At 43.1% G+C, this 27,866-nt stretch overlaps 1 long non-coding RNA gene across 1 annotated transcript; it reads left to right on the plus strand.

Annotated features, from left to right (window-relative positions):
* The first annotated feature begins 1,697 nt into the window (after nucleotides 1–1,697).
* LOC111769632 (uncharacterized) lies at nucleotides 1,698–4,258 on the plus strand. Its single transcript, XR_002802412.2, has 3 exons — nucleotides 1,698–1,834; nucleotides 1,926–1,991; nucleotides 4,018–4,258. It is a non-coding gene; the product is annotated as an uncharacterized lncRNA (long non-coding RNA).
* The last annotated feature ends 23,608 nt before the right edge of the window (nucleotides 4,259–27,866 follow it).

The following is a 27,866-nucleotide window of genomic DNA, read 5'->3' on the forward strand; positions in this document are numbered from 1 at the left end:
GAAAATGGACTCATCCTATCAAAAATCTCCCAAGGATTTGGAGACTATGTTTAACACTTTCAGCACTGAAACGACTCTCAGGATATGACTCTGAATCTGGGACTTGGCGTTCCTGAGAGACAAAGGGTGGAAAGTATAGAAAACCCATAATAAATAAGCAAAATACTATTTTTCTAGAAACAGTTTGTGCAAGAAACAATTTTTTTGGTTTAATGAGACAAGTATTCCCTTCAAGGGAGTGTTCATTCACTTGTTTACTCCTTCACTCATTAGTTTATGGCTTTACTTTTCATTCATTCAACAAAGATTCTGCAGGACAGGTTCCAGAGGAGATGTTATGCTACCACATAAAAGAGGGGTTCAGAATAGTGGGGATAGAAGCAAGTAAACAAAGGATACAGTGACATGTTATAGGTGCTCAGAGAGTAAGAAGGCTACTTTAAGGGCACGACGGGATTAATAGAATCAACTCCATTTGCTCATCATTCATGAGTTCCCTGGGTATGATTTTCTCTTCATGAACTTTAGTATTATTATTGTTAATAGATAACATTCATAAAGTAATTGACCTGTTCAGACACCATGCTAAGCATTATACAAGCATTTTCTCAGTTGTCTTGAAATATGATGAATCAGGTCTATTTAGAAACCCTGTTGGATGGAAAAAACTGAGGCTGAGACATGAAGTAAAGTGCTCAAGGCCACACAGTTCCTAAGTAGAGTCAGAATTTGATCCAGCTATTCTCGTCTAAAGTGTTTCTTCTCGAGGAAGGCTGCACTGCCTCCAGCAACACAGCTGTAGCGCCATGTGTAATCATGGTTTGTACAAAGTACCAGAAAAATGTCGTATACTATTTCACGTGATCACTGTCTTTTTCATGAAATGCACTAGGACTAGCACCTCCAAAAGCCAGTGGTTTTTTCTCCCCTTTCCTGTAAGATCATGCTTTTTGGCTTCAACAATTTATGGCTGCCAGCACTACTAATGGCTCCCATGAGATGAGAGTAAGTTCCTGAAATGTGGGCTAGATGCAGATTGGTTTGCCATGGCTTCCTAGAGGAGGAGATTTTGTGGGCATTCGAATGCCTCTGGGTAACCGGTGAATTCTACCCCCTGGAAGATAGCGTATCTCCATGTCTACTCCTTAGTGATCAGTTGTAGACTTTCGTGTCAGAAGTGCAAGAAGCCAGCCTTTTGAGACTCATTCCCAGAAACCCCTTTGGGCTGGTTGGCACCAGTGGCTCCTTGTTTTTAAAAAGACCACTTTGGTTTGAGATTTTGGAGAATCTTCCTGAGTCTTAGACCCAATACTGCAGTAAGGAGAGGAAGGCCAGGGGGTGCGGTTTAGCGCTAGAATGGGGGTGGGAACAGGACAATGCCCAGTGACCAGGGTGAGGTCACAGAGCATCAGAATGAGTGCAAGAAATAGAATTCAGGTCTAGCACTTTCCCCTCTGCGGGGAACTGCCTCCTTGAAACCTGAAACAGGGTTAGCTTGGGGCAAAGCAAAATTGGCATTTTCTGAAGGGAGATTTTTTTTTCTTCCTGCTTTTCTCGCCTGGAATCTAGAGACAGACTCCTTGGCTGGGTGCTAAATGTTTTCACTGGGGAGAGGCCCTGTGTGGCTAAATTCAGTTCCTCCCACCCTGAGATAGTTCCTTGCTCTGACCTTCACCTGAATTTAACAAAGCTGTGAAATGGAAGGCAAGACTAGAAAAGACCAGCAAAGAGAGAAAGAAAAGAGTCATTCATTGCCACGTTGCGAGGAGCTCAGTGTCTGATTACCAGGCGTTTGGTTGCTGCTTGGGCCCCAGCACTGGAAGGAGCAATCTTGGTTGGACTTTTTAAAAAGAATATTATTATTGTTTGAGTCAAAAACAAAACATTCATTCCAGTGAAATCTAATAATGTTTTTCATGCTACAGGGCTGGTGAATATTAACCTGCAGTTGTTAAGTGGAAAATGTCAGATTTGGAGAGATGAGAAACAAGGTAAATTGTATAAACAAAATCCCTAAGTATACAACATTTTTAGAAACAATATGGCAGCTTTCTACTACCTCTCTTGGAAGGGGTAGGTCACCAAAGAAACTATGTAGATGGGTGTCTTTGTTCTTTTATTCGTTCATTGTCTGCCAGTGAACAGCTGTGGTACTCCGTGCTTTGGTCAAATAAGACACAAGCTCCTCTGTCCTGAGAGGGCTTATGATGTCCAGGGAAGATCAAAAAGGAAGTGGACATAAACTTGAGACTCAGACATGTCAGGGCCTGCAGGAGGGCTGGGGGCATAGGCAACGCTCCCTGAGCTGCTTTGCTTTGGGAGAAAAGAGCTGGCAACTGTAATGTTGGTGCTCAGCTCTTGGGAGCTGGGGGTGAGGGAGAGTGAAGGAGGGCAAGCCAGTGACCGTTCTCCAGACTTGCCCCATAGGTGAGGATGCGTCCTTTTGGGAGAGGGCTCTCCAGCTTCCAGGAAATATGGAAGGGAGCCGTTCTCTGCAGTTCTGCTTGAATCATGGTGAGGCTTTGATCCATAGGGAGAGCCGCTCTTGCAACATGAGGGGCCGGAGGTTGGGGAGCATTTCCTAGATGGTGGCCTCCAGGGCATGGATCTCAGCATGGTAGGTGGGGCCAGGTACCAGCCGTGGAGGCAGTGATGCGAGGCTCCAGAAGAGCCCACTTGAAGGAGGTCTAGAGCTGGAGAGTAGGGAGCCCATGCGAGACGCTGTTTCCTCACTTCTCACTGGGTGAGACTTTAAGGTGAGCTGAAACAGAGGGTAAAGAGCCGGTAAATTCCAGTTACTGCAGTGAGGGTAATCCCAGTGTACCCACAGGCTGGTGAGGCCCAGCCAATGATTATATACAGAAGACTCTAACTCAAGGCGATGTGAGAGAAACCCTGTGGGCTTTGCAGGGACTAGATGATTTAAGGTCCCTTCCAATTCAAAGAGTTTATTTTATGAAACAAGAACTGTGGAAAATCAGGAAAGAATTCATTCAAGTGATTTATCAGGCATCGGTTCGATTATGTACCTCTCCACACCCTCTCTGGTTTATGCACATCCTCCCAGCCTCGGCCGACTCTCTTTCCAGAGTCACATATTTTACCACAATTAAAAAACAAACAGGAGCTGGCCCGGTGGCGCAGCAGTTAAGTGTGCACGTTCCATTTCAGTGGCCCGGGGTTCGCCGGTTCGGATCCCGGGTATGGACATGGCACCACTTGGTAAGCCATGCTGTGGTAGGCGTCCCATGTATAAAGTAGAGGAAGATGGGCACAGATGTTAGCTCAGGGCCAATCTTCCTCAGCAAAAAGAGGAGGATTGGCAGCAGATGTTGGCTCAGGGCTAATCTTCCTCAACAAATAAATAAATAAATAAAATAAAAATAAAAAAACACGATGATAAGAAAACAAACAATAAGTAATATTCCTCAATAATGATCAGTATACTGAAAATTGATCTTAAACCAAAATAACATTACTGTCGCAGAACTCTAATGTTTACAATGTTTCTTTAGCAGGGAATTGTGAACACAGATTTCATCAGTTTCCTTGAATGTCAATTTACTACTCTGAGATTATGGAAAGAGTTCTTGAGATTGGTAGCACAACAATGTGAATGTACTTAACACTTACTGAACTGTACACTTATTGGTTAAGATGGTTAATTTTATATTATGTGTATTTTACCAAAATTAAAAAGAAAGGTAAAACAGAGCCTTCGAAGGCTAGGAAGTTTCACAACTATAGAGTCAGAGAGAGAAAAAGACACCTAAACATACTTTAGTACTCTGTGTTGTCACTATCTGCCTTTTAGGAAGCCAAGCATACTTCTCTGTCTCTGCCCTTTATTACATGGTAAAGCGCATTTACAGTTTCCATATTTTTCATGGAAGGTTAGAAAGGTGCTTTTTATCCTTTACCACTGTGGTGGAGGCTGCTGGTGCTCACTGACCTCCAAGGTCCCCTCTTCTTCTTGGGTTCCCTATTAATGGCACTTCTCAATCCCTGTGCATCTAGGTGGCCCATGAGACTGGTTCTCATCAGAGTGCATGTGCCTCACTTAAGAGCAGTGGCACCTTTTCCACAGGCTCTCTTTTCTCGTCTGCCGGCCAAATGGAGAGGATTCCACAGACTCAGAAGAAGGTGGAACTGTAAGAAGGAACGAGCCTAGATCCCTAAATGACTGTGTGGAACAGAGCTTTATTGCAATCTTGCATAAGACTGTGACAGAAATGAGAATAAACTTTTGTTGTGTTAAGCCACTGGAATTTGGGACTTGTTAAGTAGTTAGCCTACTCTGACTGACACAACCATAAAAGGTATTACAGAGACAGGATGTATATTGATGTACCTGTAAGCTAAGGAAAGGTCAGGTGGGCAAGGGAAGTGGAAATTACATGTTTAATGATCCCCAGGTGTAAGCGTTTCATGTTGCTCATTAATCATGTGGCAAATATGTTTAAGTAAACATAGACAGGCAATTCCTGTTCAACAAATATCTCAAGGGAAAGGGGTTTTGTTGAGGCTTGGACCAGAATGTCAATGCCTCCCCTTGGGCCCAGCACAGCATTTGCAGCAGAAATCAAAGATAAAGACTTCCCAGGGGAAGATGAAAATGCAGCTCACCAGGAGAGAGTCAGGAGCGCCCAGTATAAGAGTTCCTTTCAGAGTTCTTGTTCCCCCACATCTTGGAGATTTGGAACTTTCTCTAAAATGATGATCAGTGCTGGCAACAGACAAAGGAAATAAAGGTACCTTGACTCTTAGGAGTTCCCCAAGCAGTATCCACCTAGTCTTACTCTTGGTCCCATCCTAGCCTTGGTTCTAAGTTGTTGTCAAGAACAATATGTTGGAGACTGGATTCCTGCCTCTTGACCCAGCTCTGCAGCCCAGGACAAACTGTTTGTCTTGCCCCAACTTGGCAGGAAACCAAGAGCCCTTGCTCTTGGTCCTGGTTTTAGACCTTTAGTCAATGGTACTGTCAACCAGTTTGTCCTTCCCAGGGTAGAATGAGGTTTCAGCTTCATACCTATGGTTCTCAGAGATTAGTAAGGTACATTTTTATGATCCTTCAGTGGAGTTCCTATTCACTTAAAATAAAATCCTTATCATGCCCCCCAAGGCTCTGCATGCTCTGAGCTCTGCCCTTCTTACTCCAACATCTTGGGCTACCTCACCCCCTTACTCACCATGGCTACCCTGATTTTTCAGTTCCTGAAAGACGCATGCTCTTTTTCAGGGCCTCTCATCATGCTGTTTCCTGTGCCTGGAAATGGTCTTCTCCCTGCTCTTGCTATTCTTAATTCCTTCTCTTCCTTAGATCTCAGCTATAAGTCACCTCCAGGGAGAAGCCTTCTCTGACCCACCCACCTAAGCAGGTCATCTCTTGTGCCTGCCTCAAACTCTCTCAGCCCACCTCTTATGCCAGCCATTGTGGCAGCAATAGCATTATCCAAGTGTCACCTGACTGCGCCTTGCCTCAGCTGTACCTGGCTTCTTCAGGTTTCTGCCAGGGTTTCTCTGATGCTGCAGTGGAGCTTTGCATGCACAGCCTAGGAATGGGAGGGAATCGACAACCCGTGACCAATGGGAACGGGTGGGCCAGTGCTTCTCTCTTCGATCCCTCGGGTGGACAGTTTTGAGGTGCATTCTACACAGTTCCTTAGTGTCCCAACAGGATCGTCCTCAATGGACCACAACAGTGACCAACTTGAGACTATACCCTAGTTTTAGCTTTTTGTCTGTCTTTATTTTTCTATCCCCGGTCCTACTCCTGTTCCCTGGGCTCACTTCCCCAAATAAACTACCTGCATGCAATCCCTCGCCAAACTTTCCCAAGGAGAACTCAGGTGAAGAGAGTCCACTCCCTTATTTAACATCAGGGTCTTCAGTTCTCTCATAGCACTTACTATAGCTTACATTAATTTTATTTATTTCCATGGTGATTTTTGTTCAATTCTAATCTATACAATTAGAATATAAACTCCAGAGGGCAGGAACCTACTCATTTTCTTCTGTCTGTATCCTCAGCTCCTAGTGCAAAGTGCCTGGTAAGAAACACTGTCACTAAATATATATTAAATGAATGAACACATCTCAAAAATGTTGCATTTTATTTTAAGAATGACACTTGTATTCTGGGCGTTGATAGGCAATATAGCATACTGGTTAAGAGTATACTATGGGAGTCAGACTTTCTTGGGTCAGTTCCATCACTCTGCCACTTAAGTAGCTCAGTGGCCTTGAGCCAGCTACCAAACCATGCTGGACATCAATTTCCTCATCTGTAAAATGGGATTAGTAATAGTACCTAGCTCATGGGATTGTTATGATGCTTAAACAAGTTATCTATAAAGCACACAGGACAGTGTCTGACACATAGTAACCACTCAGTATATTTTTTTCTTTCTTTAATCTTCCTCTTTTTATAGTCATTTCATGAAATTTAGACTTGCACAGATGGACTGTCCATTTTAGATCTTCCATATTTATCAGTCCTTTAGCTGCATTTTTAAAGTATGCCTGGGTTGAATAATATCAGCCTAATGACCCATAGGGAAGAATCGGAGGATTTAAGGGTGTGGTACTTTAAACATTTCGCATATCTTTGGGTGCCCCTAAGAAGTGCTTTGAGAACATATTTATATCAATCAAAAGTAGACAAGGACCAACGCTAATGTGCAACATGTCAATTTCCTCAGAATATTTCTTGTCTTTTGCGGGGTCTATATCCATGTGATTACATTTTAAAGTTGTAAACGAACCACCACTGAATGATAATTGTGATCCAAGCTCCTCAGTGTTTTTTTGGAATTGTAATAACTATTTAAACAATGACCAGATGTTATATTAAGAAACGTTGCTGGGGGGCCGGCCCGGTAGCGCAGCGGTTAAGTTCTCACGTTCCGCTTCTCAGCGGCCCGGGGTTCGCAGGTTCGGATCCCGGGTGCGGCCATGGTGCCGCTTGGCACGCCATGCTGTGGTAGGCGTCCCACATATAAAGTAGAGGAAGATGGGCACGGATGTTAGCTCAGGGCCAGTATTCCTCAGCAAAAAGATGAGGACTGGCAGTAGTTAGCTCAGGGCTAATCTTCCTCAAAAAAAAAAAAAAAAGAAAAAAAGAAACGTTGCTGGGAGGTCGGCCCAATAGTGCAGTGGTTAAGTTCCCACGTTCTACTTCAGTGGCCTGGGGTTCACCGGTTCAGGTTCTGGGTGCGGACCTACACACTGCTGTCAAGCCATGCTGTGGCAGGTGTCCCACATATAAAGTAGAGGAAGATGGGCATGGATGTTAGCTCGGGGCTAATCTTCCTCAAAAAAAAAATAAGAAAAGAAAAAAGAAACGCTGCTGGAATGAGGGTTGGGAATAGATGCTGTTACTGATATGATTGCATACCAAGGACTGTCCACACTCCTGCCTGCCCCCTCCCAGCTCATCAGGAGCAAGGCCCTCCTTTTCCAGAAGGAACTCATGCCCCATCAATACTGGGTTTTTGTGGGTCACTCTCATAAGAGAATTTGTGTCTACCTAGGGGCCGGAGAATGTTAGTGTCTTGCTTCCAGCAAGCTCCTCTCCTACAGAGTCACTCCAGAGGAAGAGCAAAACCCAGAAACCACTCTTCTGCTTTGGTCACAAACCTCCCTTCAGGTGACTTTTAGAAACTCTTCCTAAATCCATTCAACTCTTGGGAGAAAGAAGACTTAGTCAGTGGGTTTTAGTGCTGAAAGTTTCAATCCAAGACAAAGAGACTGTGTGTCAGCACGTGGGAGGTGGAGATGTGGATGTTGTTCTTGGACTGCGGAAGGGAGGCAGTGCCAGAATTCTCCTGTCATTGTTACCTCAGCCTCCCCACTCGCAAAGAGGAGCTTGCCCCACTCCTCTCCTGCCTTCCCTCTTAACTTTCCCTTCTGCCTAGTCCCCATGGCATTAGGGCCAAGACAGGTGGCCAGGCCTGTGGGTCAGAGTCGGGTAAGGCAGGTGACAGAGTGGCATGACTCTAGGAAATAAGAGGGTGGTGGAGAGTGAGGAATTCTAAGTTTCAGGAGTTTCCCTCTATTGCGGGGGTGTAGCGTGCCATCATAGAGCAAGAATACTCAAACAGGGAGACCATCAGGTGCTGCTGAGTGTTGAAGAGAGGAGTTCTGAGCCCTGATTCTGCCACTGACTAACTCTTGATCTTCTCCTCTTTGAGCCTTGTTTCCTGGAGATTGGACGAGTGGTTTCCTAACTTGGGCAGCTGGTGATTCTCTGTGAGCCAGGTTTTAGCCCTTTGCTTTGTATGGGCTGATTCTGTCCACATCTCACAGTCAGACGGTCTGTGACCCTACACAAGTCAGCAGGGAAGCTCATGTGGTGGCTTTTGCAATAGGAATCTGATTCTAGATGCCGTTATTTTTCAAGCATGTTAAACGACTATTTTAAGTGTACTGTTTTTTAGTTGTCGTTATTGTTTTAGCCTAGAAGAGTAGGCTGTGGAGTTGCACTCAGCCTGGGACATGGCCTGTGGTATGAATGGGTGAGCTCCATAAAAATGGTAAGATCGCCTTAAATTATGTGTGTACATATACATAGATATGTGTGTGCGTATATGTATACATATCCGTGTGTGTGTGTGTGTGTGTGTGTGTAATTATGGGTTTAAACAACATACTACTTTCTCAAAAGTTCCTTCTTGCTACTCCATGTAATTTCATTACAATTTTGTTTTGTTATATTCTATTTATCCCCATTGCTTTCTCGCCTCATTGCCATTCCTGTCCATATTGCTGCTCAAAGCAGAATTTTAAGAACACCTCCAGGGGTTTTAAAGGAAGCAGGTAAACAGCTTTAGCCGACACCTCCAGCATGGCACAGTGACATATGCCAACACAAAGAGGGAGTGGGAGGTTTGCTGACGGCTCTGGGCACTGAGACTTCAGGACTGGTTTGGTGAGGCAGACTTGAAATCAAGCAGTGACTCGTGGAGGAGCCAGAGAGGATTCAATCATGTTGTCTCTTGTACCAGCTCCCTGCACAAGGAAAGGAAATTCTAGAAGAGGCTGGGCCCTCTGTTAGTCAAAGGAAGAGAAGAAACATGCGCAGCTGGGGTGGGAATGCACACAGACGCTAACTCAGCACCTCCTGAATAAGGTCTCAGTGTTGTGGCAGGGCTGGGTCCCCGTAGCTTCTTTTGTGTTGGGTGTATGGGAGCCGTAACTAAAACTCCCACATTATCCTGTATATTAGTTAGCACACAGATTGGGCCTTTGACAAGATTCCCAAACACGGTGGCTTAACTAAGAAAAGAGTATTTCTTTTTTGTCTATAAGCTCAAGTATCCTATCCAGAGTTGACTCGTACCTTACGCTGTTGGGGTCCCTGCTCATGTAAAGTGCCTTGCTCCTCTAAACATTCTTCAGTTATCCTGCTTAAAAATGAAGCTATTCCACAGGCATACAGTAAGTCTTAAAAATCTAAGAGAGTTTGTGGAAAAACAAAGGAAATGGAGAAGATCAAGCATGCATTGCAGAGAGTGTTGGCAATATGGTGTAGAGGTTACATGGAGCCTTCTGACATGGTTTATAATTTTTCCTCTGCCTCTTGCTAGCCTGTGAGCTTGGGCAAGTTACTTAACCTCTCTATGACTGATTTATGAAAAGATGATAACAGTGCCTACCTTGTAGGCTCGTTGCTTAGAACAGTTCCTAGAGCATAGTTATAACCCAGTAGCAGACACTGTTGATGCCCTGCCTGAATCCATTGGTACTCACCATTTTGTAAACTCCAGATGAGTTTTTACTGCAAGAATTTGCGACTTTCTGTCTCTGGGCTTCTTCTGGCCTCTGCCGCCTGCAGGGCAGGCCATAAGTGCGAAGAAGTTAAAAGATAGCAAGTAGGCCTCAACCAGCAGGTTGAGCAGTCCTCAACAGCTTTTTTGTCCCTTGGGTGAGACCACTCTCAGGTGTGTTCTACATTACTCCACAGGGGTCCCCAGGGTGACTGAGCCCTGGTTGCCCACATTAGCAACTTGTCATTGGCATAGTCTGTATTGCTTCCTTGCTTTCCATGGTTCATTTCCCCACTCTCCTGGTCTTCCTCACATTACCACTCAATTTAACTGCTTATGTTTAGGATCAACCTCTGGGTAAACCACAACTAAGACACTCTCCCCTTACTACACACTTTTATTCAACTATGATGATCTTAGGATGCACTCTGATCCCGGCAGCACTAACTCTTCCCTTTTCATGTACCTCCATCTCCCAGTGTTCGTCTTCTCACTTTATCATTAGCATCTGCACCAGGATGAGACAAACGCAGACTCCCGTGCCCCTCAAACCCACCCCCACCAGTGTATACTCAGAGTCCCATGAAAACCAGGCCACAAGGGAAATGGAATGCCATGGCAAAGGATATTCACTGTCTTTGGGGCTTGCTGCCCTGCCTAACTTCCTTCAGGCTGGTTCTGATTTCTCTTGGGACCTGCACATATGGCATGTTGCTTAGATTGGTGCCTGGGTTGTGATTGTGCATTAGATCTGAGACGGGGGAGAACCCAGGTACACAACTCTACATCCTGTTGTGATGGATAAGCATTCTCTTTCCATTTCCTCCCTGGGGCAGGGAGAGGATGGAAGTGTTTTCATGAAGACAGGAAATATCTTTACTACTGCTTTGTGAACTAGATGGAATTATCCTAAAAGAGCAGGTCCACTGGGGTGAGGAGAGAAGGTATGTGGGCTGGATTTTCAACGGAATGATTAAACAAACAATAGTGATCTCTGTGGCCACACCCTGCTATTTTACACAATGGAAAAAGACAACTTGGCAAAATAAAATCAGTGTTGCCTTCTTTAAAATGTGCTATCATTTTACTGTTATAATTATGCAAGGCCTGGTACCAAGAATTCCAAAGGTAACACAGGTAGTCTGTACCTTGCAGGATTCCTGTATGTGTGAATTTCAGCCACCACAGTTGGGTTAGTTTAGTGAAATAAAACCAATCCCCTCCAACAAATGGTTGGAGGACTCGCATGAAGTGCAGCTTCGCTGCCAGCTCTTCAATACGCAGATGACTCTGTAAATATGTGCATCACCATCAGTTAGTTACCAGTCATGTCACTTCTTTCAAAGTCTGTTGGTGATTGGTCACTGTGCATCTGTTACTCAGATTACATTCTGACGGTAAAGTGTGTGGTTTTGTTGCCTCCTTGTCATCTAGTGATAACCCATGTGACATTTTACAAAAATGGATAATCAGTGGAGGGAATTGGCCAACAAAAAAGGAAGAGAAGAAAGAAATAAAAGGTGATAACGTGGGAGGTGAAATTCAAATCGAGTGTAATTGGAGTTTAGAAAATAGAGCTAAGCATGGGACTGTTGACCCTGGAGCCATTCTAGGGACCCAAGATAAGCAACCCAAGGAACTTAGTAAAGGGGAACTTCTTGCCATCAATGAGAAAAGTGAGAAAAAGGTTGAAAATGTACCAGAAGAAGTGATGCCAGGGGAAAAAAATCACATTAAATGAACTCTCAGATATTTCATGACATTGAAAGCGCACAGGATAAAATGCTGGAAACTGATGCAAATTTGGAAAGGAGACTGACAGTTTACCGAAGTTGTACGCCAAGGAGGCCAGTGTTGCTCTTACCGCTCTTGGTACGTTTTTACAATGAAATAAAACACTGTAATTCTCAATATTTCCGATCTGTTAAATTACAGTATGCTAAATAAATATTTGTTTTACTATTTTTTTATTTCCATATACATTTATAACTGTCTACAAGAGAGTTTTTAATATTTTGACAAAAATTTCTAAAGATCATAGAACAATTGTAATTTTTCCCAGTGATTAAGATCCCTTTGCATGGTTTCAGGCTGCACTGTCATTTTAACGGTGCTACACTATTGCATAAGGACTGCCTGTAGCTGAGGTTTTATCCTATTTATAAGGGTGGTGAAAACATGGGGCTCCGGAGCCTGTATGCCTGGGCTCAGATCCTGACTCTGGCGCTGAACTGCTTACTCTCTGCTGCTGGTCAAGTAAACCAACCTCTCTGACACTCACTTTTCTTATTTGAAAAATGTCACACAGAGTTCTTGAGGCAACAGATGAGAAGGCCTCTGGAAATGTACCTGATGTCCAGGAAGCATTCAATAAATAAGCTCCATGAAAGTAGAGACCTTTTCTCTTTTCTTCACTGTCATATCCCTTCTATTTAGAGCAAAGTCATGTAGTAGCTGCTCAATAAGTATTTGGTGCATAAAAGACCGAACAGTCACATTTAATATTCAACAAATGTTAGTGACCTGATTCTCTTCCTCTTTTCTGACTTTCTGGATGCCATACACCTTCAGAGAGTTGAAAAAAATCAGGACGCCCAGTTTTACTGAGAACACAGTAGCTTCTTCAATGGCCCCTGTTATGTTGTCCTCCGCTCGCAGCCATTTCTATCTTCTTTGTCCTGCCCATTTGATTTAGGTGGCAGGGTCACTCCACAAGGTTAATGTCTTTCACAGAAATAATGAACTCATACAAATCTATAGGAAAACTCTGACTTCAAAAATGAGAAAAGAACAATTAATTTGCAAGTGAACTTAACAAATACTTGGAAAAATTCAACCTCACTAGCAGCCAAGGAAATATAAACCAAAACCAGAGAGAGGCTCTCTTTGCAATCACATTTGCACAGATTCCCAGAGTGATGGAGACAGAGAGTAGTGAGAGTGAGGTGAGGAGACCCTCTCCTCAACTGCTCTTGCCTGTGAGAATTGGCATAATCCTTTTAGGAAGCAATTAGAACACAAGGCCCTTGACCCAGTAATTCTCCTTCTGGAAACTGATACTGAGCATTCAATGTGGACAAAGCTTTATGCGTAAAGATTTTCATCACGGTGTTATTTGTAAGGGTGAAGATGGGAAACTACCTATATGCCCCAAAATAGGGATTGTTTATGTGGAAGAGGATATATGCGCTTTTTTTAGGCAGCATTTTTCTGTAAAGAGACAAATGGGGACAGCCCGGTGGAGCAGCAGTTAAGTTCACATGCTCTGCTTCGGTGGCCCGGGGCTCACCAGTTCGGATCCCGGGTGCAGACATGGCACCGCTTGTCAAGCCATGCTGTGGCAGGCATCCCACATATAAAGTAGAGGAAGATGGGCACGGATGTTAGCTCAGGGCCAGTTTTCCTCAGCAAAAAGAGGAGGATTGGCAGCAGATGTTAGCTCAGGGCTAATCTTCCTCAAAAGAAAGAAAAGAGCCAAATGTTTGTGATAGAACATTGTGTATAAGAAATATTTTTAATTACATAAAAAGCCCAAACAACTGATGCCTAATGCCATCCTGGAAGAAAATATGCCAAAATATGGATACCATTTATTATGGCTCCACCATATTCCAGGGGCTCTGTATACTTTACCTTTAATTCTCACAACAATATGCATGGTAGATCTTTTTATGCCCATTTTAGAGAGGAGAAAATTGAGGCTCAGAGGGCCAGGTAACTTTTCTGAAGCACCAGCTGTTTATGTACATCTGTCTGACAGTAAAACCTGTGCTTTCCTGCCAAATCAGGCTCTTTTTCTTGTTAGGTTGATTTTTTTTTAATTATGAAATAATGAATGATTTTCTAAATTTTTCTAAGTTTTTGTGTTTTATTTAGAAGCATAGACTAAACGATCGTAAACATGGTTAACAAGAAAACAATGCAACTTTAGTAAGTTGTTTAATCACTCGGAGCCTCAGTTCTTATCGAATACATAGTACCTATCCCTGCTCTTTTTAGAGGGCTGCATATCGAAATTAAAGTGAGATAGCAGATAACGTGTGTCAAAACCTTTTCAAGTTATAAAAGGAAAAGTGCTCAAGTTTTAATTACTCTTTTCCTAACTTGTTAAATCCAAAATTTTATTTACTTCAGTTATTTACGAGCTATCACTATTACTTTAAATATCACAAGAGTTGAACACCTTCGATAAAATGAGTGCTTTCTCAGTCACAGATTTTACTATCTGTCTCAGTTAAGAAGTGAGGGGGGAAAGGTCGTTGTTTTGCACGATTGATGTGGAAAACCTAGCACGTGTCCAGCATTCTTTGGGAAAGGAAGTGGAAGGCCCCTGTATCAGATGTTTTGGAAAGAAGGTAACTGCGGAATAAGCTGGAAGTTCCAGAAGGGAAAAAGCACTTTTGGTGATTCTTGTTGAATATTCATGGAGTTAAAACTTTGTCTCTATTGCCCATATTTTGAGTCTGGTACACTGCAGTCAACGGTTTTCTAGTTGTTTTCCTGAGGGTTTGGGGGTGATGTTTTTGCTGCACTGGGCACTGTGTGTGTGTGTGTGTGTGTGTGTGTGTGTGTGTGTGTTATGAGCGTCAACAGATCCTGGGCATTTATGGAGCATTTCCTTTAGGGGCTGTCTACACTGGGCTCTCTCCAGGGTGCCAAGCTGCTCCTAGATGACTCTGTCTGACAAAAGGAAAAGGCACAAAGATTATTCAAATCACCACACACCTCACCAGTTTATTTGGGTTTTACCCTGGGGGCAATCTGGAAGCCCTGGGAAAAACGTGGGAGATGCAAACATCTTGCTCTTTCTGCACCAAGAGAAACACTCCTGGACAGTTTGCAAGGAAGCAAGTAGAAATGTTTGTCTGGGACAGCTGCAGCTTGACTTTCCCAAAAAGTTCGAAAGGTTATTTGGTCAGTGACTCCCTCCTGCAACCTGCTTGTGCACAGCCACGATTTTAAGAGCAGGACTGCCTGCCACCCAGATCATTTAAAGGAAGGTGGCTTCAGAGTGCAGTGCAGTAAAGGGAACATTCTAAAAAGAAGTTGTTTTTTTCTCCTTTAAGAGAGAAAATGTGGGGGCAGACCCACGGCCTAGTGGTTAAATTCCACGTGCTCTACTTCAGCAGCCCATGTTCGTGGGTTTGGTTCCTGGGCGTGGTTCCCGGGTGCAGACCTACACCACTCATTGGCAGCCATGCTGTGGCAGCAACCCACATACAGAATAGAAGGAGACTGGCACAGGTGTTAGCTCAGGGCAAATCTTCTTCAGCAAAAAAAAAAAGAGAGAGAGAATGTGGCATGGACTCAAAACATTAATTAAATATACAATTGACTCCATTTGGACTACAAACTTTGAGTCCTGCCTTCTATACTGCATAGTAGTTATCTTCCCAGCACGAGATGCAAACTGAAGTAGGGTGCTTCAGTCTTGCCTACTAGAAACTTGGTTTGGGGCCCTTTCTCTCTCAGCTATAACAACATTCACTGTGATGTGAGTTCCACCAAAATCTTTCAGCCCAAAGGAAGTTTAGTTTGGCTGATTTAAACTTAAAATAGGGAAAGAAAAGCTCTTTTTCTTATTCTTATTCTAGGTTAGGCTGCAGTTTTGAATTAGTTATTGTAATCACCTTTAGTTATTTATATGTGGAAAATGAAATCTCATGCATGACTTTGGCAGACTCTGATAAGATCCCAGATGATCTAGGAGACGATTGTAAATTGTTTCCATGCCTGTATTATTTATTTTCTTATTGGACTCTTTATATGTAGCACTTGGTCTTATATGCAGGAACATGGCCAAGAGACAGGTTTAAAAACTTGCTTAAAGGAGACAATTTTTGGAGAAACTAGAAAAGCACTATCCAATAATAAAAGAATAGTTGTGTTCAAGAATGGCAAAAGTTTGCAAACTTTTTCTTATAGGGCCAGATAGCATAATTTTAGGATTGTGAGCCATTCAACCTCCATCATAACTACTCGACCTTGCTGTTGTAGTGCGAAAGACCACAGACAGTGGTCTGTGGGTGAGGCTGTGTTACAATAACACTTTATTTACCAAACCAGGCAGCTATTTGCAGGCCCATAGTTTGCCAATTCCTAAATTATGGTATAATCCATTTGAAGCATGCATCTGCTATGTTGCTTTTAGTTGAAAGTAAAGGAAAACCTAGTTAAAGATATCCTAAAAATCTTGTAATCTCATGTAAGAAAATTACCTCACCTAAGAAGAACTCTCATAATAGAGAAGTCCCAGGGCTGGTTAATTAAAACAGTTTGATGATGTCATCAAAAGCCCAACTTTTTTCCATTTTTCTGCTCTCCCACCTTGTCTTATTGGCTTGTTCTCAGGCCGATGTGCCTCATAGTCACAAGATGGCTGTCACAGTTCTAATGTTACATGTAGGTACAACAAATTCCAGCAGAAGAAATAAGACTTTTTTCCTTCCATGTGTCTGTTTTTAAGAGCAAGCAAATCTTTCCAAGAAGACCCGTCTATTCCATAGACCTTCCTGTCTTATTGACTAGACCTGGGATAGAACGTTTCAAGAAGATCTGGATTAGATCATTGTATTAGTTGCCTGTGGCTGCTATGATGTTAAACTTGGTGACTTAAAACAATGGAAATTTATTCTGTCCCAGTTCTGGAGGTGGAAAGTCCAAAATCTATATCACGGGGCTGAAATTAAGGTGTTGCTTGGGCCATGCTTCCTCTGAAGGATCAAGGGGAGAATCTATTCCTTGCCTCTTCTACTTTCTGGTAGCTGCTGGCACTCCTTGGCCTGTGGCCACATCACTCCAATCTTCAGATCTCTCTCTGCTCCATTTTCGTATTGCCTTCTTCTCTGTGTGTCTGTGTCAAATTTCCCTTTGCCTCTCTCTTATGAGGACACTTGTGATGGCATTTAGGGACCACCCAGATAAACCAGGATAATCGACCCATTTTAAGATCCTTAATTTTAATCACATCTGGAAAGACCCTTCTTCCAAATAAAGTAACATTTACAGATTCCAGGGATAGGACCTGATAACTTTGGGGGCCATTATTCAACCTGCTACAGTCATGGAGAACTCTGATTATCAAAGTCAAAAACGTTGACATTTTCTAAAGTAATAGAGAGCCATTAAATCAGTTACTGGCAATAGGGAACTACTATGATTGTTTTCGCTTAATCAAGATTTACTTAAGTCAAATAAGGGAGGCATAGACCTAAAACATTGGAATTTAACCAGCAGAGAAAAATCTGAGATATGACTATAGATAGGCAAACATCAGTATCTGCTATTGTATGCAACTATTGTGCTTAGCAAGAGTTTATCATGACTTCAGAAAATAATTTTTGTAATGTAAGGTAGGAAAAAACTTTTATATACCATGTGGTCACAACACAGAGAGTGAAATACTCTTGTGCATAAGAAAAGATGAAAAGACAATACATTAAAAAGTTACTAGTGGTTTTCTGGAGGTGGTGGGGATATGGGTGATCAATTTTCCTTTCTCTCTGTTTTTGTATTTTCCAAAATTTTAATAAAAAGTATATACAAATTGCTTAAATTAAAAATATATTTTAGGGGCTGGCTCAGTGGTGTAATGGTTAAGTTTGCGCCATCCACTTTAGCAGTCCGGGGTTCACAGGTTCGGATCTCATATGCAGATTTCATATGCATTTCAGGCCACACTGCGGCGGCATCCCACGTAAAAGAGAGGAAGATTAGCACAGATGTTAGCTTGGCGACAATCATCCTCACAAGAAAAAAATAATAAATTTTAAAAATAATTCAATAGCTTTATATTGTTAGATAATAATACTGGAGTTTTTTTTTTTAAAAGATGATTTCAGTTTATTTTGAGTTACTTCACTTAATTTCTATTTCTCATTTAGTTTACTACATCATGAAATAGTCACTAATTCCATCCAGACAAGTTCTTGTGCTTTCAGAGACCTAGACCCCTCACTTCGTCCCCAGAGTTATTACCTTCCTGAAACACAGGTTGTGAGATCCATCATGCTTCTTATCAAAAACGCCTAGTGTCTCTCTGTTGCTTTAGAAAATGTCTTTTTTTTTTTTTAACTTGGCACTCAGAGTTCTCCGTGACCTCGTCCAAATATTTTTTTCCAAGTCTCCTGCACCAGATGTCCACTCCATTCAGTTGTGTATCTCCTGCTTCTCCCTCCCGCCCTGTCATGCCCTTTCATGCCCCTCCCCAGGCTTATCTCTAACTCAGGGCTCCCAGATGGAGGAGCAGCACCTTCACCTGGGAACTTATTAGAAATGCAAATTCTCACACCGTACCCCAGACCCATGGAATCAGAAACTCTGGGGGCGAGCCTATTGATGCATGTTTTAAGAAGCCCTCCAGGTAATTTTGATGCATGGTAGAGTTTGAAAGCCTCTGGGCTAGCTCTCTTTGTCCTACTTCTTTCACTATTGCATTCTTACTTCTGTGGCGATCATTATTGCCAGAATAACCACTCTTGTATTCTTCCTAGAGAATTAATTTGTAAATCAATTTAACAAGCATATATTATGCCAGCAATTGGCCTTTCAAATGAATAATATACCTATATTCCTATGATTTCCTTGCTATATCAGTCATTCTTCCTTTAGGTAATCTCTTGTCCTGTTTCTATGTACTTTCTGCATACAAGTCAATGAATCAAGGCAAGAGTGAACACTCTTTCTTAGTAATCTTCTGGATCACTTATTCTAAAATCATCAAATGCCTACTTTGAACTGAGAGTTGTCTATGATTCAGAGCCATTCCTTCAGCTGTGGTCCATTGAACCAACCTGGTAACACATGACCATCCCTCTGCCTCTCCCTTCTTTCTCTGCTAAACCAAAAACACACACAGAAGAATCATGGCCGGTGTATCTGGAGGCCCAAGAGAGCCCCCCAACCAAGGTAATTTTATAAACTTAGGCAGATCATCTTCCCTTAGTTTTGCATTCATCATTGGTAGAAGTAGAAATGGTGAGGGTTTTGTGCTTTGCATATGTGGACTCTCATGCGCTGGAATTTATGAGATTCTACAGAGCTCTGTGGTGAGAGAGGTCTCAGGTCCTATGCTCTCCTCCACGGCCATCTGAAGGAAGTGTGTTTTGACCTCTGATCAGCACCCAACCCCGTGCCTGGCACAAAGTAAGGGCTTAATAAACAATTGTTAGATAAATGAAAGAAATAATATAAGAAAAGGTGGAAGGACAGAAGGATGGAAGGAAGAAAGGATGGGAGAGAGGGAGGGAGGGAGAGAGAAGAAGGAAGGAAGGAAGCAAGCAAGCAAGCAAGAAAGGGAGGGAGAAGGGAGGGAGGGAGGCAGGGAAGCGGGAGGCAGGGAGATGGCTAAGTATAGATCAGACACAGCTCCTGATGTGGGGAAGTGCTTAAGGGAGACAGGATTGGAACTCTAATATCTGGCCTGTGCCATATATAGACATATATATGCTCTAACAATAAATTAACTATTCAGTTTGGTTCTTCCCTGGAGGATGTTTTCAGCAGTTCCTCCCAGGTGCAAAGGGCGGAGGCCTCTCTGAGCTGAGAAAAGGGCTTTGTGAATTATAAAGCAGAATGCAAATGGTGATTAACTAAGACACTGCAAGCAAGGGCAAGTCTCCTGAGCAGTCCCAGGAGATACTCTTTTGACTTCTTTTTGTCATTTGAGTTCTCAAAATTGTCCCCAACTTAGACCAAATCAACTTCAAATGGTTTATTATTAAAATTTCCACTCTGAAAATCTGAGCAACTTAGGAATTATAGGAAGTGGACCATCTGGAGATAATTTATAAATAACGCTCGCCTTTTAAATCGGCTCTGTCTTCCCAAAGAGTCCTCTGTCCTGTCATGGGACCACAGCCAAGGCCCAAACTGCTAAATTGGGCCAGCGACACTGAAGTCGCTGGCAGGAGCTTCTTATCTCTGATTCTTCTAAGAATCTGGGACGCTTCATTAAAACATTTGTTTTTCCTCATGTAAAATGTAGGCTAAAAGTTATTGGCTATCTTTAGATTGAGAAAGGCTTTCAGGGCTTTAATGGATATAATTCACTCAGCTTTTACTTTGTCTACTGCTAAAATAATTGAAAATCAAGTCAAATATGAAAAGAACCCCAAATATCCTGGATGCGTAGTATGGTTTGGGGTCATTAAAAAACGACTAAGCCTATTGCTCCTTTTTTACTGAATCCTGTTGACATGAAAGGGAGCCATTACCATCTTCTTCCCTCCCTTTCTTTCAGGTCAGTCCTAGTCAGCACAACCTTAGCCACTGCGGTGTGTCTCTGAAGAGCCAGTCTGGCTCTGTTAAACTGTACAGTGGTACTTTCTGGGGCCAAGGCAGATGAGACCACGTGACGTTCATCGGCCTGCATGATTATCCCTGTTACCGTGTGTCTGTGAGGTTTCCACGTTGATATTCTTTACTTGCTTCTGCTGAGCTGGAAAGATCAAAGTCTCATGTCTGGTCACACCCTGGGATTATGACTTGATCACCAGACCTCATTATTGCTCAGGGAGAGGCAAAGTGATCAAGTTCAAAGGAGAGCCCAGCTACCTGTGATATCTGTTCTCTAGCAGAATTCCACCAGCCCCCACTCCACACACCCAAAGTGCACACAACCGCAGCCCTTCCCTGCCGTGGGCTGGAGGCTGTGAGTTAATACATATGCCTATAATTGGGCTTTCTGGACTGGAGGCTTTTCCATTGCTTCTCAAGGATCTACTAATGGCAAATAACAAAATTGAGCAGCTTGTACAGAAGAGAGTCGTATTGAACTCATTACATGAGAAACAAGAAATTTATAAAGCAGGGCTTTTCTGGAGTTGGGGTGAAAACCTTTTCATTTGGAAAAGATACAGCATAACACACAGAGTTGTGCCAGTTTGAACATAATAGGTGTGGGGTACATATTAGCTGAACACATACCCATTTCTGAGAACATCGTTTGGCCTGAAAAGCCTCTGAAAGGCTACTTTCATAATGGGACTCTTCTCAGTTTCTCTCTGGGTCTCCTGGAGTTGTTCTTTTTTGTGTGGCCTTTACACCTTCTCTTTTGTTCCTCTGACATCTTATAGTCTGGTTTTCTAACAGGAAAAGAAAGTTCCTGAGGATGCATATCAGCATTTCTAGAGGGAAATGTATATATACTTTGAAAAAACATATTTCATATCATAATAGAATTTCATAATTTGGGTACCAATGAAAGACCATTGCTCTCATAATGTAAGCAGAGAAAGTAAAGTTTGGAAAGTTCTCTTTGCTGAGGAAATCTGCATCAGTGAGTCTTCAAAGTGGTCACCTGTTGGGAGTGGGTCTCATCTCCCTAGGTGGGTCACGTTGAGTCTTGCTGGGTGGTGGGGCATAACATTTTTGTTTATAAAATAGGAAAAGGATTTTTTTAAAAGATTCAAAACACTTCCAGGTAAAGATAACAGGGAACACCTGTATGTCTACTGTAGGATCAGGGTCAGGTAACTGAGTTGAGACAGGACTCCCTCTGCCAAGTTAGGAGCAGCAAATTCAGGGCCCATGAGAAAGGTGAGTGTTGTGTGTGAAGACAGCCATGACTTCAACAACACAGGCTTTGCCTTCATTGCATGAATGCAATTGCTCTAGGAAAATGGAAAGAGAAAGAAGATTAAAGACAGTGAATCTGGCAAGGGGCCTCAGAATGGGGCTCCTGTGACCTGCAGAGCTGGCAGCCATGACACTGCAGTAGCTTTCCTCAAGAAACAGTCATGAAGCATGTGGGGAAGGAGGGGAGACAGAGGCTGCTTCCTAACCTCCGCTGCTGGTACCCTGGGCAGGAGTGGGGGCAGAGGTCCCACCTAAGCAAGGAAACAGCAGAATTCATTCCTGGCACCCTTAGCAGGGAGGCAGCTCTCTCTGGGCGACTTCGTGGTGTCACTTCTATAGGGCTGTCTGCACCTACCCAGGTGTGTTAGTCCCACATTCTTCAGGAGCAACGGCTCTTGGGAACAAAAAGAGTGAGTTGAATAAGAGTGGTAACACAGGGGACAATATCAGAAACATAGCAAGGCAGATCTAATAAATGAGTTTTAACAGTGAAAAGAAGAGAAAGCCCAGGGAGCAATGCCAAATGCCGCAAGAATCACCATATCCCACAGCTGAAGGTGGGACAAGTGAGGACAACTGGGGCATGATTTTGATGGAGGAGCTGGAAGGAGTCTGTGTTGGTGAACGGTTATGACCTCCCTGTCATGCTAGGGAGGGATAGCAAGCAGCACAGTGGGAGACCAAGCTGCACAACAAAGGGACGAGCCCCTCTGGTAGGGGGACCATTAAAGATCACCCTTGAGCCATCCACAGGCCTTGTGAGAGAGGAGGGGTTTGGGGAATTGCAGTTGGTGAATTCCCTGGTGGAAGCTCAGCACTTAAGACCCCTAGATTATGCTCTCCCAAGTTGATGTACAGGAGGCTTAGAGATGGGGTTAAGTACCTGGAATGGAGGCAGAAACCACAGGAGTGCTGACACTCTGGAGACAGTTTAGGCAATGAAAGATGTCGCTCACTGGTAGTGAGGCTAAAGAGAAGACCCACTCAAAGATTCTCTCAAAGATTTAGGGTGTTGCTAAGGTGGCAGAGGGCAATAGGAACACTCCATTTTAAAGAATACTCAGCCACAAATTAGTAGAAATATAAATAAGCCTTTTGGAAACCTCTTCCCATCTTCTTTGGATATTGATATTTGATGCACAGATTGCTATGACCTCAGCCATACTGTCTACAAACCAAATGGTCCTGGCTCCGAGGCTCAGAGGCAGAGCTACTGAATGACAGCCTGGATATGTTATCTTATCTAAAATAGCAACCAGGAGAGAAGGACCCATGAAAACTTAGGCAGGGAGCACCTCCTCCAGCACTCTGAAATGCAGCCAGTGAAATGCTAACCAGCACAAAAATGTGAGAGCTTGGGACAAACGAAGAAGAGAGGATATTGAGCACAAATAGTATTTTATTGAGAATCGCAATAAATAGTCTCTTCCTTCACTCTCACTAACTAGCTGGGGACATTTTGGAAAGTAATTTAATATCCCCAAGACTTAGTTTCTACCCACACAGAACATGAGAGTTGAAGCAAGTGGTCCTTAGGACATTCTGTGAATCTGAGTTCCTGGGTAGTTCACACACTCGAACACTCTCGCATTTTCCAGAGCGAATACTATTCCTCTGATATGGCCTCGGCCAATAGCATGATCCATCTCCGCCCAGGGAATATCTCCAGTTAGAAAACGTAGGGTTGGATACTTTTGGAACTGGAGAAGAGGTCTCACCAAGCAGTGTTAAGTTTTCCCCACGGCCCTGTGTTTGCCGTGACTTTGATTCTCATCCTGGTACAAACCTCTCCCATCTCATCCATTTCACCCACCAAGAAATGTAATGTGGACTGTGGCATTATTGCCCAACCAGACAGGCCAACCTGTCATTAAGGAGACCCAAATTCTGATGCTGAGCCCAGCATTTCAGAGAAAGACTGCTGAGAGTTTTGCTTGACTTTTGAGCCCAGTGATGAGATAAAGTGTGCCAGGTTGACTTTAACTGTTCCATGACCCTTGTAATTACAGTGCTTTTACGTTGGAGCCCGAGGGAAATGTCGCAGGTCCTGGAGTATGAGCTCTGGGCCACCTGGGCCTTTCCTAGTCATGCCTGGTCTAATATTCAGAAGGAGAGCCCAGATTGCTTTCACTCCACCCACAGCAGTGGACTCAGTACCAGTTCGTTTTGGGTGCATTTTATCTCCTCAGTCTCTTCTTGAACCCAGTATTTGTTCATTCATTCACTCATTGAGTATCTACTATGGCTAAGGCACTGTGTGGGATGCTGTGACAATTACTCTTTTGGTGTTTCTTCAAGTTTATTTACTTGTTCCTCTAACCCAGGGGTTAGAAACCACAGCCCCAGGCCAAATCTGGCCCTCTGCCTGTTTTTGTACAACCTCACAAGTTTAGAATAGTTTTTACATTTTTAAATGGTTGAAAAAGAAATAAAAAGAATAATATTTGTTAGACGTGAACATTCTATTCAATTCAGATTTCAATGTCTATAAATAGAACTGTATTAGAACACAACTGTGCTAGGCAGAACTCTAAAATGACCCCCAATGACACTTGCCCTTGTATAATCTCCTCCCTTTGAGTGTGGGCAAAACCTGTGAATAGAAGCAGGTCTCACCCCCGTGATTATGGTACATTATATGGCAAAAGGGATTTTTGTAGGTGTAATTAAGGTTACTAATCAATTGACTTTGGGTTATTCAATAGCGAAATGATCCAGGTGGGCCTGATCATATGAGCCCTTTAAAAGTAAGAGTTTTCTCCCGCTGGTAGTAGAAGAGGAAGTTAGAGAGATGTGCTCCAGCCAGCCTGGAAGAGAGCAAACATTCTTATTATGAACTGCTTAGACGAGAACTGAGAGAGGCCTCTAAGAGCTGAGAGTCATCCCCACTGACATGTGTCAAGGAAACTGGGACATCCATGCTACAACCACAAGGAACCGGATTCTTCCGACACCATGAATGAGCTTGGAAGTGAATTCTTCCCCGGAGCCTGCAGATAAGAGCCCATTCAGCCAACACCTTCATGTCAGCCTTGTTAGAGCCTAAGCAGAGACGTCAGCCAAGCCCACTCAGACTTCTGAACTATAGAACTAGAAATAATAAATGAATGTCGTTTCAAGCCACTGAGTTTGTGGTCATTTGTTACACAGCAGTAGAATGGTTATACAACAGCTGTGCTCCTCCATGAGCATATCGTTTATGACGGCTTTTGCACTACACCAATGGAGTTGAGTAGTTTCAACAGAGACCTCATCGCCTGGAAAACCTAAAATATTTACTCTCTGGCTCTTGATAGAAAAAGTTTATCAACTTGTGCCCTAACCAAAAATGTAATCTCACCTCAGATGTATTTAGTGAAAGTTTTGTGCCTGACCCAAGGCTTGCAAGCAACAGGACCATGCAGTGAATACTCCTTTCATCAAACTGAATTAGGCCAAAAAACAAGTGAGCACCAGGCTGTCCTGCAAATCAACGCTCCATTGCAGTTTTTAATAGGCTGAGGAGAGAGAGACAGAGAGAGTGTTAATACAGTTAGAGAGGAAAAAAATCGGAGCACTGTGTGCCACATGCATATTGGAGGTTTTCATTTTCTATGTTATGAATTTCTACAATAGTTGAATTGGTGTAATAAATTTGTATTAAATTAATAATTATAACCTTATCATTTTTAAAGGGGACACTGTGCTCTACCGTGTGTCCTTTGGGGCAGTGGCCTGGAAAAGAGAAATTATGAAAGCTATTGCCTTGTGGTCAGAATCTGAATTCACTCCACTGGTTCTTGATTTTTTCCTCCCTTCATAATGTCCCTTCTACCTTCACAGTGGGGTAGGTCAGGACGATCCAGTTCTTCATTCACTATCATTGGTTATTCAGTAGAGTGATCTTCAACCATTTTAGAGTTATAATAACCACTCCTTCTAACACACACACACAAATTAAAAGATTTAGCGTAGTACGTGTTTAGCTTTAAATTGATTTAAAATTCATATGATTCTGAGGATTGGAAGAAGGAGCTGAAGAGGGTGTATTAGTGTCCTCGGGCCGCCGTAACAAGTTACCACAAACTAGGTGGCTGAAAAATAACAGAAATTTGTTATCCTACAGTTTTGGAACCCAGAAGCCCGAAATCAAGGTGTTGGCAGAGTTGGTCCCTTCTGGATGCCCCGTGGGAGAATCCGTTCCATGCCTCTCTTCTAGATTCTGCTGGTTGCCAGCAAGCCTCAGAGCTCCCTTGCTTGTCACTGACTAACTCCAGTCTCCGCTTCCATCTTCACATGCCTTCCCCTCTGTGTGTCTGTGTCTCTAATCTCCCTCTGCCTTTCTCTTATAAGGACACATGTCATTGGATTTAGGTCTACCCTAAGTCTAAGATGATCTCATCTTGAGATCCTTAACTTAATTACACCTGCAAAGACCTGTTTGCTAGACAAGATCACAGTCACAGGTAATGAGGGTTAGGACTTGGGCATATCTTTTTGGAGGACCACTCCAGAAGGTATTTAGCATGTTTCTGGAGTTGATAGGGAAAAACTTTCAATCTCCTAAGTAGCAATTGAAAACGAATCCATCTTATATTATTGGAAGAGTTGTTTTTTCTCTCATGAGGCTTTATGGACACTCAGCTTCTCCATCCATGATCCTCTGGTTATAGATTGGACAATTCCTAAATGATGAGGCATGTGAGAGATGCAAAACCTTCACCACTATCCTATATGGGTGCCCCCACCTTGTCTTTCCCTTTTTACCCATCTGGACAACACCCAAGATGGGGCAACAATAGGAGAAGTGTCAAAAGTCAGAGTAGTTATCCTCCAGTGTTAGGTCCAGGATAGAACCCTGTGGAGCCTTTCTGTAAGTAGGAAGTTGCTTGTGCTCTCTAGCAGAAGAGTATGGGTCTCTCTGGAAACAAGTCCATGCCACTTATTGTCCCTTTGGCCTTGGGAAAATCTGACGCTGTGATCTGGTTTCTCTCTCTGTAAAGAAGACATAACAATGCCTCGCTACCTTACCAGGGTGTTGTGTGAATTTGCTGACACCCATAAAGCTCCCTGAAAATGAAGAGGCTTACATAAGTCTCTGATATTATTCACACAGCAAACGTTTTCCCCTGAGAATAAAGTAATAAATGGTACCATTGTGCAGCTGGTGGAACGTGTTCAAAAGTTTCCGTTCACAACTAGTAGATCAAGTTGTGGGTGGCTGTATGGACTTTCTGTGCTTGTGCCAAGTTGCATCCAAAACAGCCGGCACAATGGGCTATCCTGGAATGAAAAGCTGTACTGTGAAAGAAAGCCAGACCATGGCATCGCATCACAGGACAGTCTTGTGTAGCCAGCGACTTCATATGCACCTTTTCCTTGCAGCAGAAAGGAGCAATAGCAGAAAGAGTGGCCACATGGATACTTAACATGGCAGCAACTGAAAAGCAGCTATCTTCTTCCACTGCATTGAAAAACTTCCCAAGGCTAAGGATGCTCATGATTGTGGAGGATTATAGTTATAGCTTTTTCTTTCTTTCTTTTTTTTCTGAATTCTTGGGCCAGGAAAAGCCAGGGTTCTAAATCAGATGGAGTGTTCAGGTTAAGGGCCTATTTTTAAATATAATTCATTTGAGTGGGAGTGTGTGGGAACAGTCTGGACAGAATGCTATGGGCTAGCATAGGAGACAGGAGAGGATCTCCTTTCCACCATTATAAGCCCAGGAAATACTCCAGGACATGATACAGGGAAAAAACCAAGGTCTGGGACTCTCATCCTTTGGAAGATGACATATTTTAATTAAATGAGGGAAAGATTAGCTACTGAAGATATTGCATTTATTTTTAAAAAGTGATCATGTTCAATAGAGATATTTGGAGATTACACTAACAAGCTTACTTGGATCAAGGTTACTTCCTTAGTAGTAAATATTCTCCCATTGAAAAGCTAAGGAGGGGGGCCGGCCCAGTGGCGCAGCAGTTAAGTGCGAATGTTCTACTTCTCAGTGGCCCAGGGTTCACCGGTTTGGATCCCGGGTGCGGGCACAGCACCGCTTGGCAAGCCATGCTGTGGTAGGCATCCCACATATAAAGTAGAGGAAGATGGGCACGGATGTTAGCTCAGGGCCAGTCTTCCTCAGCAAAAAGAGGAGGATTGGCAGCAGATGTTAGCTCAGGGCTAATCTTCCTCAAAAAAAAGCCGAAAAGCTAAGGAGGAATCCCAGAATCATGGACATTTTGAGCTGTGAGTGACCTACCTTGATATTAAACTATTTGATAACTTTTCAAATCCTATGGACAAGCTGACATTTTTTCTCCTTTCTTTTCAGTGGCAACCATAGGCAAAAAAAAGTCTTGAAGTTAATGAGCTTAGGACAACAAAAGCAGAAAAGAAGATCTAACTAAGTTTGTTAGTTTGAAGTTGGGTAAAATCTTTAGATTTTAATGCAAAGGCTGTGGAGAAGTACTGTGCAACCCACAGGGTGCATAGGACTCCCTCGGACCTCTCTCTCCCACACTCCTGTCGCATTCTGTTTTCAGAGA

This window comes from Equus caballus, chromosome 21 (assembly GCF_041296265.1).
Source record: "Equus caballus isolate H_3958 breed thoroughbred chromosome 21, TB-T2T, whole genome shotgun sequence".
NCBI classification, from domain to species: domain Eukaryota; kingdom Metazoa; phylum Chordata; class Mammalia; order Perissodactyla; family Equidae; genus Equus; species Equus caballus.